The sequence below is a fragment of the Macrotis lagotis genome, chromosome 1, assembly GCF_037893015.1.
Source record: "Macrotis lagotis isolate mMagLag1 chromosome 1, bilby.v1.9.chrom.fasta, whole genome shotgun sequence".
Taxonomy (NCBI): domain Eukaryota; kingdom Metazoa; phylum Chordata; class Mammalia; order Peramelemorphia; family Peramelidae; genus Macrotis; species Macrotis lagotis.
In genome coordinates, this window is record NC_133658.1 from 853,700,574 (window position 1) to 853,714,609 (window position 14,036).

At 41.8% G+C, this 14,036-nt stretch overlaps 1 pseudogene; it reads right to left on the reverse strand.

Moving 5' to 3' along the window:
- Positions 1-4,180: 4,180 nt before the first annotated feature.
- Positions 4,181-14,036, reverse strand: part of LOC141508136 (large ribosomal subunit protein eL43-like) — a 32,780-nt pseudogene continuing 22,924 nt past the window's right edge.

Here is a 14,036-nt window from a genome sequence, read left to right on the forward strand (position 1 = left end):
CCCAGAGCTTTTGGTCTGCCATCATATCCGGGTCCTAGTCAAAGCAACCTCTGAGTCTATGGACCAGAGAGGGAAGTGCCAACAACGGAGAAGTCAGGAAAGGTGTTTTGTAGGAGAGAGCACGTGAAAGAGACAGAGGTGAGGAGCCATGTAGGCAAGCAATGGATTGTCATATATAGGGAAATAGCAAAGTAGGTCCCTTAGACGGGAACATAGCATGTCCTGAAGAGTAATGAGTGATCACTCTGGAGAGGCACATGGAAGCCATGTCATAAACAACTTTAAATGCTAAACAGTGGTGTTTGTATTTTATTCCTGTAAAGTTCCTACAGAGCCAGTGAAGCTTTTGGAGCAGAAGAGTACATCATAATACTACCTTAGCCCCAGTTCCCAAGGCCCTTTGCAGGGAAATTCCTTTCTCCATTCCCATTGTTCCTTCTTCCCTACTCCCCTACATCTTTGACCTAGACAATGGGATCCCTAGGGACACAGAACACAGAATTGTGGAGCGACCATATCACAAAGACTTTTAGATTGGGGATCTTTGAATATCTTTGAATACAGACTATTTGATCTAGAGGGACCTGAGACACAGAACGTCAAAGTTGAGAAGCATAGCTGATAGGAGCCTTAATAATAACTGAATACTATCTCCTCATATTGCAGGTAAGAAAATTTGGAGCAAGAGAAGTGACTGGCCCAAGGTCATACAATGAATACAAGGAATACAAGCAGAACTAGGTTTGGCTATTAGGTCTTCATCCACTCCCACCATCCACTCCCACCACCCAACTACATTCATTCGACTCCCTCATACCTAAATGGCAACAGGACACTGAAGTAGGCACGTTGTCCCCAGACAGAGACCCCTCCCCCACCACGTATATATGTTTGTAAAATGAAATGTGTGTTTTTGAGGAGGGGGAAAACAATACATACTTTAGGTGGAAGCCCATCTGGCAATATGAAAGCAGATGGAGGAGTGGTCAAGGATAGTTTAAACACAGAGAAATTGGATGATGGGAGAGATGAGAAAGGGTAGTCTGCAAGGAAGAGACTTGGGTCAGAGTCAGGGAAATCAAGCCCCAAATTTTGGCCAATAATCAAAGGCCTTTGAACTCAAAATACCCAGGCTGGGGATCCTCCTCTGCCACTGGCCCCAACATCTCTCTTCCCTGGAGTCTTCTCTTGCTACACATGTCCATCCCCCCAGGAAGCTCAGGCTTTATTATCACAGCCTAATTGGCTGCTGGCAGAAGTAACAACAGGGTTGCGAGGAGGGAGTTTAACCTCCCTGTGACTGGGCCCAGGGGGATAGAAGGCTTTAGGGATGGAGAGGTAGTGACAGTGGCCCTCATCTATGCCAGAGAAGATCTATAGTTCCATGAAGACTCTCTGATCTGCTTGCTTTCCTGGGAATTATCAGTTCCCCTAATAGCTAATAGAGATGCCATCTGGGCTAGAGCCCTGCATCTGAGAAGGATTTCAGGGGCCCTGAAGATTACAGAGGAGGATCATATACTATAGGTTGCAACAAGCATCCAGGACCAGACCGGAGAGCTGGTGGGGATCTATTACACGGTACACAACCTGGGTGTCCAGAGAAGATATTAGCTGTGGTAGTCTCCTCCTGTTCTCAAATTAAATACATAGAGCCTCCAAATACACTCAGGAATTTGCAGAGAGCAGATGCTTAAGGAAATCTTTGTTTGCAAGGCAGTGCTATGTTGACTTGGATCTAATGACTAGCTCAGTAAGTATGGGCAAGACATTTTCCCATCTTGAACCTCAGTTTCCCCAAATGCAAAACTGGATTAATAATACTGTATTGAGTTACTATGAGGGTCAGATAAGTCTAGAATATTTCTAGAGATGGGATGCTCACTATCTGTCAATGAAATGCTATTGATAGAAGTGAGAGTTCATGTCAGCAATATTTTTGAACTAAAGTTTGATTAGCACAAGCTGTTACAAATTTTAGGGTCAACAATTCCTTTCAATAACCATTTATCAAGTCTCCACACTTTGTACTTGTGCTTGTCCTGAGGAAGACTCAAAGTACATAGAAGACAGAAAGCTTGCTCTCTGAGAAATGATAGTCTACCAGTGTCAGCATAGAATTTATAATTGAAGAAGACCTTATGTCTATTGACCCCAAAGTTTCATTTTTAAAATGAAGTACAGAGAAGTTAAGTGAGTTACTTAAGGTCTTGCTCCTGACTTCCAATCCCGGAATTTTTTTCATTACTGCATAATACATTTCGAGACTCACTTCTAGGACAAAGTGGAGCCTGGTGGTGTGGGAATAGCAGGGAAAAAGCACATTTGGTCATTTCTATCTCATCATGCTGCCATGCCCTGCCCCAGCCCCCATCCTCCAATGGACTCATTCCAAATTAATTCCCTCTGACTCTACCTCTTCCTAACATAATTCCAGCCAAATCTTCTCCTTTCCCATCCTTTGGCTTCTGAGAATTAACCCATTTCAGAGACTGGGGCTCTTAAACCCATCTTCCAGATGCCTTCGCTCAAAAAAGCATCACACAGGAAATGAAGAACAGCTTCCTCCTTTACCCAATGTCTCAAGAGCCTCTGGAAGCAAGAGGGCAGATAGTCACACCATCCCTTCCCTTCTGGTATAAGAAAGGGGAATATTTGTTCTTTGTTCTCCAAGAGGACCATGATATCAAGGGAGGTGATGCTACAACAAGCAGGTGAATTGGATTTGAGTGAGGGGGCTATGCTAAGTCACCAGTCTCACTTTCTTCTCCAGAGTCGTCTGGGTCCAGTGGTCAGATATGAGTCAGGATGACTGGAGATGGCCCTGGATTCAAGGCAGTCAGGGTTAAATGATTTGCCCAAGGTCACACAGCTAGGATTTGGCAAGTTTCTGAGGCTGGATCCTAACTCTGGGCCTCCCGACTCTAAGGTCAGTGCCCTTTCTGGGGATAAGTTGCCTAATTAGGCATGGAAAGCTGGCTTGGGCCCCAAGCCATCCTGGCACTTCTAACTCTCCTATCGCTCCTATCTTTGCTCAGCAGCTCTCTGAGTCCAGCGGCTCTCTCCCAGGAGCCAGGGCAGCCCCCTGGTTCTGGATGTAGGCCAACCGCCTCACTTTGTTACCACTCCCCCATCTTCTTCCTCTGCTTTGGTTGGTCCCTGTTTGGGGAAGGAAGATGATGAGAAGGGGGAACAAGGTCCTAATCGGGGAGAGAGAGAGAGAGAGAGAGAGAGAGAGAGAGAGAGAGAGAGAGAGAGAGAGAGAGATTGAGATTTGCTGGTCCCTGTGTTTTTTGGGGAAGAGCTTTATAAACAAGATAGCTATTGCCAGGTTCCACCAGGGCTCAGGCCTTGGCCTTTTGGGAGACAGTATGAGGGGATATCCCAAAGAGGCGCCACGCTCCCCACCACCCCACAATCCTGGTGAGACTCACCAGCACTGGTGCTGTTCTGGGGCGCACACCCCCAGTCCCACCTGTGGCCCTCCCAGGCATGCCACTGCCCCTCTCCAGGCTGGGCGGGGCCAGGTAGGCCAGGCAGGCCTTGGGGTGGGGGCACCCAGTGGCTGAAGCTGGGGCCAGCCCCTCTCTGTCCCTGCCAACCATGCAGGCTTTGGGAAGGAGACTGCAGGGAGCTGCGGGAGGGATGGGACTCATCCAACTAAAAAAAGCCAGCTCAGGAACAGGAGGGGGGACCTCTGGAGAGGACCCTCGGAGCCTCTCTATGTGGGAGTCCTGGAGAACCTGGCCCAGGCCTGGCCTCAGCCATTGGCATAGTCTTCTCGATTCCTCCCCTTCCTGATGAGCTCTCTCCCCCCTTAAGTCACCCAGGGGTCCTTCCCGGGCCTTTCAACACCCAGGCATTTGTTAGGGTGTGAAGCTAACATGGAGCCACCAAGAGGGTGGCTTGTCTTGAAGGTGGCAGATCTGCAGTGGGTGTTATTCTGGGCCTTTCAAAAAATAGTCAGTTTTAAGCTATTGAATTTAAAGTTGCCTGAGATCTGGGAGACATCCAGTACTCTCAGTGAGGATTAGGACCTTCAAAGCCAGTTCAAAGTCTAGCTTGGAAATGTGGAGAATTCACTGGGTCTTAATAAGAACATTTTTTTTAATTTTTATTCCACAAATTAACCCATTTATTGTTGGACTATGGACTACAGATAATATATAAGGAGAAGATTTTACTGGTCTTTCAAATCCTTCAGTCTTCTGATGGCAGATTTGACTGTGACTACAGAGGTGGTATTGTAAGTCCACACATCACCAGCTACTGTTTCCATACAGGATCCACAATGCCAGATACCCACGACCTGTCTCTTCATTTTGGTTTTGCCACAGAATGAGCAGGTATACTTGGCATGCTGGCTAATTTCAATTTTTTTTTACTATTTTTCTGAGTGATGCACCATAACATGTTCCATATTTACCAACAATTCCAACCTTTGTATGTTTAGCTGTGTTGCCAGTCACAGGGCTGCAGTTTGGAGAGGCAAGAACAGATTTTTTAAAAAAGATAACAGTCCCTAATCCAAGGTTGAATGGCTTAGCTCAGCATTAAGTTTTTAATTGGAAGCTTTCTTGCTCTCTCATTTCATATCATCAAGAAATAAAATTTTGAGCTGAAAAACAAAACAAAAACAAAAACAAAAAACCAGGTTCCCTGAAGTAGCTGGGTGGTGCAGTGGATGGACCACCTGAAGCCTGGAGTCAGGAAGACCTGAGTCAGACTCTTAATAATTACCTAGCTGTGTGACCTTGGGCAAGTCACTTAACCCTATTGCCTTGCAAAAAAGAAAAAATAACTCAAACCCAAAACAGGTCCTGAGAAACAAAAGTCTCCCGACCTTCACAGTCCCCTCTCTCTGCCCCTAATTTTCCTACTAGAGAAACTGGTGCCCTGAAAGCAGACCAGGTCCAAGCTCAGACTTTGCCCCCTGACCTGCTGCCCTGCCAGCCAGAGGATGCTTTAATCCTCCCGCTGCCTGGGCTCAGCCTGGCCTCTCCCCATGGTCCGGGCGCTCCTTCTCTATTTGTTCATTAGCCACAGCTGGCCACCAGTTGCGCCCGCGCCCTCCCAGTTCAGAAGTCCGCCTGGCACCAGGCAGGCCTGTGCTTTGGCCTTGCCCTCTGCTGCCCTCTCGCGGGATGCATGGGGATTGTAGACCTTGGACTCCCGTTAAGGTTCATTCTCTTCTCCATCACTAACTCCAACCAGACCCACCCTGGCTTAGAGGTGTACCCCATTGCCCAAGGCTCCCAGAAGGAGCTGCCCCTCGGATCTCCCTTTCATACGGTGACTCCTGAAGGATTGTTACCAATGAAAGGACTTGATAATATTAACAATTCATCCACAAGCTTTGTACTGAAAGCAATCTCTGCCCTCAAGGAGCTTACATTCTAATGGGAGAGACATCTGCCAAGAATTTTGTACAAACAATATATAAGGGGGGGGCAGCTAGGTGGTGCTGTGGATAGAGCACCAGCCCTGGAGTCAAGAGGACCCGAGTTCAAATTCGACTTTAGACACTTAATTACCTAACTGTGTGACCAAGGCAAGCCATTTAACCCTATTAACTTGGAGAATAAAAATAAAAAAACAAACTATATATAGATCAACTATGATAGAATCGGCTCCTCTCTGCAGTTCAGAGAGCCAGGACAATCCTGGGAGACCTGTTAGGATCAACACTATCCACAACCAGACCAAATTAAAAAAAACCCCAAAAAACCACAGAATATGAATGAAAACTGTGTTCACTTGTTCACTTTTTAAAGTTTTCTCTTAGGTTTTTCCTTCCCATTTCATGGTTTTCTTTCTTTTCCCTGGGTCCTAATCCCTCATTTACAAAATGACTAATACGTAAACATGTTAAACACAACATTTATTAGACTGTTCACTCCCTGAGGGGAGGGGAGAAGAAAACTGTGTAACTTATAAATATGCAAATGGATGAAAGTTGAAAAACTTTCATAACATGTAATTGGAAAAATAAATTAAAATATCAATCAAAAAACCACAACAATTAGAGACAGGATAAACTGGATATTATCTCAGAGGGAAGGCACCAGCATGAGGGATAGTGGGAATGGCTTTTTACAAAAGCTGAGCCTTGAAGAAAACCAGGCAGTGATTCTGATGGGATATCTAACCATTAAAGACTTTTCTTATAACAGAGCTTGCATGATTATTCTAATATTACAGATGAAGAAATTGAATCTCAAGGAAGGCAAGTGGGTGGCTCAGGGTCACAAGCTAATGTTTCCTAGCAGAGGTTCTGGCTTGTCTCCTTTCTCTCTTCTATATCAGCTGACCTAATTTCTCTTCCCTCCAATCCCTTACCATCTTTGCCAGGCTCTTGGGTTCCTGTGCCCAAGGAACTAACCCAGAACACATTTTCATCTGTAGGCGTCTATGAGTCTTGTAGACTGTACAGTCTGTACAGGGATGCTCCCAGATGAATCTTCTTAAAACCTGGCTCTTGTCACTACCTTTAAGTTGGACCACATTACTTCCTGAATTAAATCCACAATCTGGTACTGCCCTTTCTTTCCAGTCTTCCCTTTCATAATGCCATACTTTTGAACTTTGGGGTCCAGCCCAGTTGGCCTAATCATTATCGTGTACTCATCATCTACTCAGTGAGTAGATGTCTAAGACCCATTCTCTCCCAAATTCTGGGCCTTGGACCATTTTGTTTCTTTTCCCAGAAATGCTCTCCCCCTTATTGTCCTGTTGGATTCCTACCCATTCTTAGAAACCCAGTTCTTAAATGCCACCTCCTTTGAAAAGTACAAAATTAGACAAGCATATTTTCAGCCTTTGCTTGTTAGTTTAAGTGACTTGAGGACAGGGTGTTTTCTTTGCTCTTCAAAATAGTCTTTTGAGGTAAGGCAGATACTATTCTCCCCCATTTTAATGATAAGTATACTGACAAGGAAAGGGATTTAGTCAAGGTCATCCTGTGTGTTAGTGGAAGATGGGATTAAATTGAAAGTCCCTTTCTGAATTTCAACCCAATTCTCTTTCTATTACCCCTGTTGTTTCTTCGTAGATTAGGTGCTTTAAGCAGTTAGGTGATTGGGCTGAACCCCCTTATCCTCCTTTCTGGGAAGGAGAAGAAGGCAGAGTTCTCCTCAAAGATAGCAGAGACTTCCAGCAGATGATTGAGCCTCATTGATCCCTTATTACCCAACCCAAATAGCTCTTAGTTCTGAGTTTCTGAACTTGAAGCAACTGCTAAGATCTCACCCTGAATCTCTTTGTTTATACCCTTTGTTGAAGCAGAGAGATCTCACCCTGAATCTCTTTGTTTGTACCCTTTGTTGAAGCAAAGAGATCTCACCCTGAATCTGTTTGTACCCTTTGTTGAAGCAAAGAGATCCCACCCTGAATGTCTTTGGTTGTACCCTTTGTTGAAGCAAAGAGATCTCACCCTGAATCTCTTTGGTTGTACCCTTCGTTGAAGCAAAGGAAAGGACAGGACACCTTAGGGCAGAGCTGGTATCTCTCTTGGTATGCCTTACTTCTGGCTTTATGCCTGCTGTATTGATTTAAGACTTTCCGGGAGCCTGTCTGAAGACTCAGGTTTCAGGATCTGATCCATCCCACCCTGAGCTGTTTGAACAGAGCCCATTCCCTTCCTAGCTATTAAGACTTCCTGCCTTCCAGCATTCTGAACTTCTGCCAAGAGCCTTTCTCAGCTTCCTCAGGCTAATAAGTACCATCCCACAGCATATAAGCTTCATTTTGCACTCTTCAAAGCACTTTCATATTTATTGTCTCATTTGATTTTCATAATGATTCTGGGATGAAAGAAAGGGCAGAGCAAGGGTTGTTCCTTCCAGTCCTGGGTTTTATTTTTTTCTTCTTTTAGATTTGGAGAAATTGAAGCCATGGCTTGTCCAAGGTCACACACTGAACCAATGATTTAACAGGGGTCTAGAATTTAAGTCTCCAAGATCATTTATGACATAGGGGCTGCTTAGTTTGACAGCTCCCTTCTGGGAGATTGAGCAAAAGAGCTCTGCAAAAAGCTACTTAGGTTGAGATCACCAGGTTTGCGTCTTGCTGTCTCTGTCGCTAACTCACTAGGTGACCTCGGACAAGTCATTTAACTCACAAGACTCAACTTCTTTATACTTTAAAATATATGTGTCAAATATATATAACATGTTCATATAATAGAGATGATCTATACATTTATTACATATGTTCTTGTATATATATATATATATATATATATATATATGTATGTATGTATGTATATTTGTGTACCTGGTGATTTCACTTTCACCTCTAATACAGACCTAGGCAGCTAGGTGGCACAATGCTTGGAGCAATGGCCTTGGAGTCAGGAGGATGGAAGTTCAAATTCAACCTCAGATATTTGCCATTTATTAGCTGTATGACCTTGGACAAGTCACTTAACCCTGATTGTCTTGCATCCTGGACCATCTCCAGTCATCCTGATTCATATCTGGCCACTGGACCCAGATGACTCTGGAGGAGAAAGTGAGGCTGGTGACAGACACCTCCCCCCTCAAATCCAATTCATGTGCTTGTCATGGCATCACCTCCCTGATGCCATGGTCTTCTTCGAGAATGAAGGACAAACAACAATGCAGATCCATAAATCATTATTTAACTTATTATTATATGGTTGCCTGAAGAATTAAGTGACTTGCTCATGGTTACTCATCTAGCATTTATCAGAAACAGGACTAGAACTCAGGGCTTCCTGGCTTCTATACTAGTCCTTTATTTACATTGCCATGTTGCCTTTCAATTATAATGGTAATAACAGGTGACATTAGAGTGCTTCAAGGTTTGCAAAGCATTTATCTCATTTAATTTTTAAAATAACCCTGGGAGACAGGTACTGTTATCCCCATTTTACACATGTGGAAACTGAGGCCCAGAGCATTTAATGACTTGCCTGGAGTTATGGATGTAATTAAGTGTCTAAGGCAGGATTTGAACCCAAGTCTTACTGATTCCAAAACTAGACTTCTATCCAATGAACCCCCTTGTGTCTAGCTGTACATTCATAATCTCATTTGGTCTTCACAACCCTCTTGTAAGAGAGGTATTAGATGAGGAAACACACCCAGAAAAGTAATTATGACTTTCCCATAAATAATAAGTGTCCTCTGTTCTGGCATTCATCTTGAGTGTGGTGTCCAATTCTGAGCACCACATTTTAGGAAGGATATTGATAAGTTATAAGACATCCACAGGAGGGTTAAACAGGATGGTCATGTGATCAGAATATGTGGATCAGAGGGCTGTTTAGCCTACAGAAGAGAAGATTCTGGTGTGACATACTAGCTGGATTCAAATACTTGAAGAACTATTATATAAAAAGGGGGTTTGCTTGTTTGGCCCTAGAAGGCCAGTTCAGAAGCAGTGGGTAGAAATTACAAAAGGGCCATCATTGAACTCCCTAAGAAAAAATCTCCAGGGCCAGATGGATTCACAAGTGAATTCTATCAAACATTTAAGGAACAGCTGGTTCCAATTCTATATAAATTCTTTGGAAAAATAGGTGAAGACAGAACTCTGCCCTCTTTCTATGACACCAATATGGTATTGATACCTAAACCAGGAAGAGTTAAAACTGAGAAAAAAATTATAGACCTATCTCCCTGATGAATAGAGATGCAAAAATCTTAAATAAAATCTTAGCAAAATGATTACAACAAGTTATCACTAGGATAATACATTATGGCCAAGTAGGATTCATCCCAGGCATGCAGGGTTGGTTCAATATTAGGAAAACTGTTAGTATAATTAATTATATCAACAACAAACCTATCAGAAATCATATGATTATATCAATAGATGCTGAAAAATCATTTGACAAAATACAGCACCCATTCCTACTAAAAACACTAGAGAGTGTAGGAATAAATGGACTGTTCCTTAGAATAATAAGCAGTATCTATCTGAAACCATCAACAAGCATTTTATATATATGCAATGGGGAGAGGCTAGAGGCATTCCCAGTAAGATCAAGGGTGAAACAAGGATGTCCATTATCACCACTACTATTCAATACTGTATTAGAAATGTTAGCCTCAGCAACAAGAGAAGAAAAAGAAATTGAAGGAATTAGAATTGGGAGAGAAGAGACAAAACTTTCACTCTTTGCAGATGACATGATGGTATACCTAGAAAATTCCAAAAAAGCATCTAAAAAACTACTGGAAACAATTAGCAATTTTAGCAAAATTGCAGGATATAAAATAAACCCTCATAAATCCTCAACTTTTCTATATATATATGACTAGCAAGATACAGTAGGAAGAGCTAGAAAGAGAAATCCAATTCAAAGTAACCTCAGACAATATAAAATACCTGGGAGTCTACCTGTCAAGGCAGACTCAGAAACTTTTTGAAAACAATTATAAAACATTTCTTACACAAATAAAATCAGATTTAAATAACTAGGCAAACATCAACTGCTCATGGATAGATGGAGCTAATATAATAAAAATGACAATTCTACTAAAACTAAACTACCTGTTTCGTGCCCTACCAATCAAAATTCCAAAAAATTACTTTAATGAGTTAGAAAAAGTTGTAAGGGGGTAGCTAGGTGGCCCAGTGGGTAGAGCACTGGCCCTGGAGTCAGGAATACCTGAGTTCAAATCCAGCCTCAGATACTTAATAATTACCTGTGTGGCCTTGGGCAAGCCACTTAAGCCCATTTGCCTTGCAAAAATCTAAAAAAAAAGTTGTAAGTAAATTCATATGGAGAAATAAAAAGTCAAGAAGTTCCAGGGATTCAATGAAAAAAAGTGCAAAAGAAGGTGGCTTAGCCCTACCAGATCTAAAATTATATTATAAAGCATCAGTAATCAAAACTGTCTGGTATTGGCTAAGAAATAGAATGGTGGACCAGTGGAATAGACTAGGTGCAAAAGCAGGAGACAATTATAGTAATCTGCTGTTTGATAAACCCAAAGAGTCCAGCTATTGGGATAAAAACTCTCTCTTTGATAAAAACTGCTGGGAAAATTGGGAGTTAGTATGGAAGAAACTTAGATTAGACCAACACTTTACACCCTATACCAAGATAAGATCCTTTGGATACAGGATTTAGACATAAAAAAACCATATTATGAGCAAACTAGAAGATTAAGTATAGTTTACCTGTCAGATCTGTGCAAAGGCAAACAGTTTATGACCAAGGAAGAGATAGAGAACATCATTCAAAAAAAACTAGATAATTTTGACTACATAAAATTAAAGTTTTTGCACAGACAAAACTACTGTAACCAAGATCAAAAGAAATGTAGTAAATTGGGAAACAATCTTTTCAACTAGTATTTCCGAAAAAAGGATTCATTTCTAAAATATACAGACAACTGGGTCAAATGTTTAAAAAAAAAGCCATTCCCCAATTGACAAATGGTCAAAGGATATGCAGAGGTAATTTACAGATGAGGAAATATCAAAACGATCCATAGTCATATGAAAAATTGCTCTAAATCATTACTCATTGGAGAAATGCAAATTAAAACTTCTCTGAGGTACCACCTCACACCTCTCAGACTGACCAATTTGACCAGAAAGAACAATGATGAATGTTGGAAGGGATATGGGAAATCTGGGGCACTAATACATTGTTGGTAGAGCTGTGAACTCATCCAACCTTTCTGGAGAACAATTTTGGATTATGCCCAAAGAGCAACAAAAATATGCATACCCTTTGATCCAGCAATACCACTACTGGGTCTATACCCAGAAGAGATGATGAAAAAGGTTAAAAACATCACTTGTACAAAAATATTCATAGCAGCCCTGTTTGCAGTGGCAAAGAATTGGAAATCAAGTAAATGTCCATCAATTGGGGGATGGATTAACAAACTGTGGTATATGTATTTCATGGAACACTTTTGTTCTATTAGAAACCAGGAGGGATGGGAATTCAGGGAAACCTGGAGGGATTTGCATGAACTGATGCTAAGCAAGATCAGCAGAACCAGAAAAACATTCTACATCCTAACAGCAACATGGGGGCAATGATCAACCTTGATGGACTTGATCATTCCATCAGTGCAACAATCAAGGACAGTTTTGGGCTATCTGTGATGGAGAGTACAATCCGTATCCAGAGAAAGAATTGAACAAAGACCAAAGACTATTACCTTCAATTTAGAAAAAAAAGTTATCTTATTATGTAATTTTGCTATCTCTTATACTTTATTTTTCTTCCTTAAGGATATGATTTATCTCTCATCACATTCAATTTGGATCAGTGTATACCGTGGAAACAATGTAAAGATTGGCAAATTGCTTTCTGTGGGGGGGGGGGAGGAAGCAAGATTAGGGGAAAAATTGTAAAATTCAAAATAAATAAAATTTTTGAAAAAAAAAGAAGTTACAAAAAGGGCAAATTTAGACTTGATGTTAGGAAAAACATCCAAATAATCTCAAAGTGAGAGGTTCAAGACATAGTGGGTCTGGGGGATCTTTGGAGGGCTACAACTATAGGCTAGAGGACTACTTAGGTGTGGTATTGTAAAGGAGATCCTTGCTCAGGTAGGGGTTGGACTAACTGATGACCTTTGAGGTCCCTTCTAATTCTGAGATTCTAGGATTCAGTGGGGGCACTGTGGGCCATTTTGGGCTTCTAAGAGTTGTTGTTAATCCTTCTTTCTTAGGGGTAGCTAGGAGGTACAGTGGATGGAGCACTGACCCTGGAATCAGGAGGACCTGAGTTCAAATCAGATCTCAGATACTTAATAATTGCCTAGCTGTATGACCCTGGGCAAATCACTTAACCCCATTACCTTAAATAAATTAATTTTTTAAAATTCTTCTTTCTTGAAGAAGAGCATGACATGCACATGAATTGGATTTGAGTGATGGAGGCTAGCCTAGGTCACCAGCCTCCTCTAGAACAAGAACCATCTGGATTCAGTGGACAGCTATAAATTAGGACAACTAGAAATAGTTCTGAATGTGAAGCAAACAGGGTTAAGTGACTTTCCCAAGCTCACACAACTAAGCATCAAGTGTCTGAGGTCAAATTTGAACTCAGGTCCTCCTGACTCCAGGGCTGGTGCTCTATTCACTGTACCACCTAGCTGCCTCTCTTAGCTTCTAAGAGTAGTTAGAATAGCAGCAGCATCAGGAATGATAATAATAATAATAGTTCAAATTTCTACCACTGATATCCTTCTCCCATGCTTCATGGTGGTCTGGAAGCTTCCTTGGTTTCTGAGAACTCTGTTTGTGGAATACAAGTTCTGGCAAGTCTTCCAAAGCTGGAAAGACTTCCAATACGGGCTTGCCCATCAACAGTATATCTTGAGTCTAACCCTTTCAAATAAATGGCACAGATGTATCTTAAAAGTTCTACAACCAGGGAAAGTCCCAAGAACTGCATTCTGGGCACTCAGTCAGGTCAGAGTGGGTGGAGAGAATCAGAGTTGGCAGAAGCACCTGGGTCAAGGGGGAAGGGAAGATATTCCAGGAAAAAAAAAGACATAGAAATGGAAAGTGAAGGGAAATTTAGGGAAATACCATTATTCAGTTTGGCTGGTGTCCAGGATCAAGGGAAGTGAACAGTGTGACACAGCTAGGAAAAAAAAAGAGTGGCACCAAATTTCTGGAGGCTCTTGAATGCCCCTTGAGGAGGCTAATTTTATCTGGTAGGCAATGAGAAGCTACCAAATAATTTTAAAGATAAAGATAATTTTTATTTATATCTTTTTTGTATTACCTACATTTCCCAAAGAGTAGGGTAGTAACATAATCAAAGCTCTCTTTTAGAAAGATGAATCAGATAATCTGTGTAGGGCAGATTGTAGGAATCCCTGCCTCCCCTCCAAGAAAGCTATGTCTCTTATAATAAAGTATGCAAAAAGGGATAAAGAGAAAAAGGTCCACAAAATTAATGAAGATAGCAAAAAGATGTGATGTTATATTAAACATTTCACATTCATAGTCCCATACTTCTGTAAAAGAGCTTGTGGGGACATGCCTTCTCATATTTCTTATTGGAGGTTAAACTTTGTGATTATAAT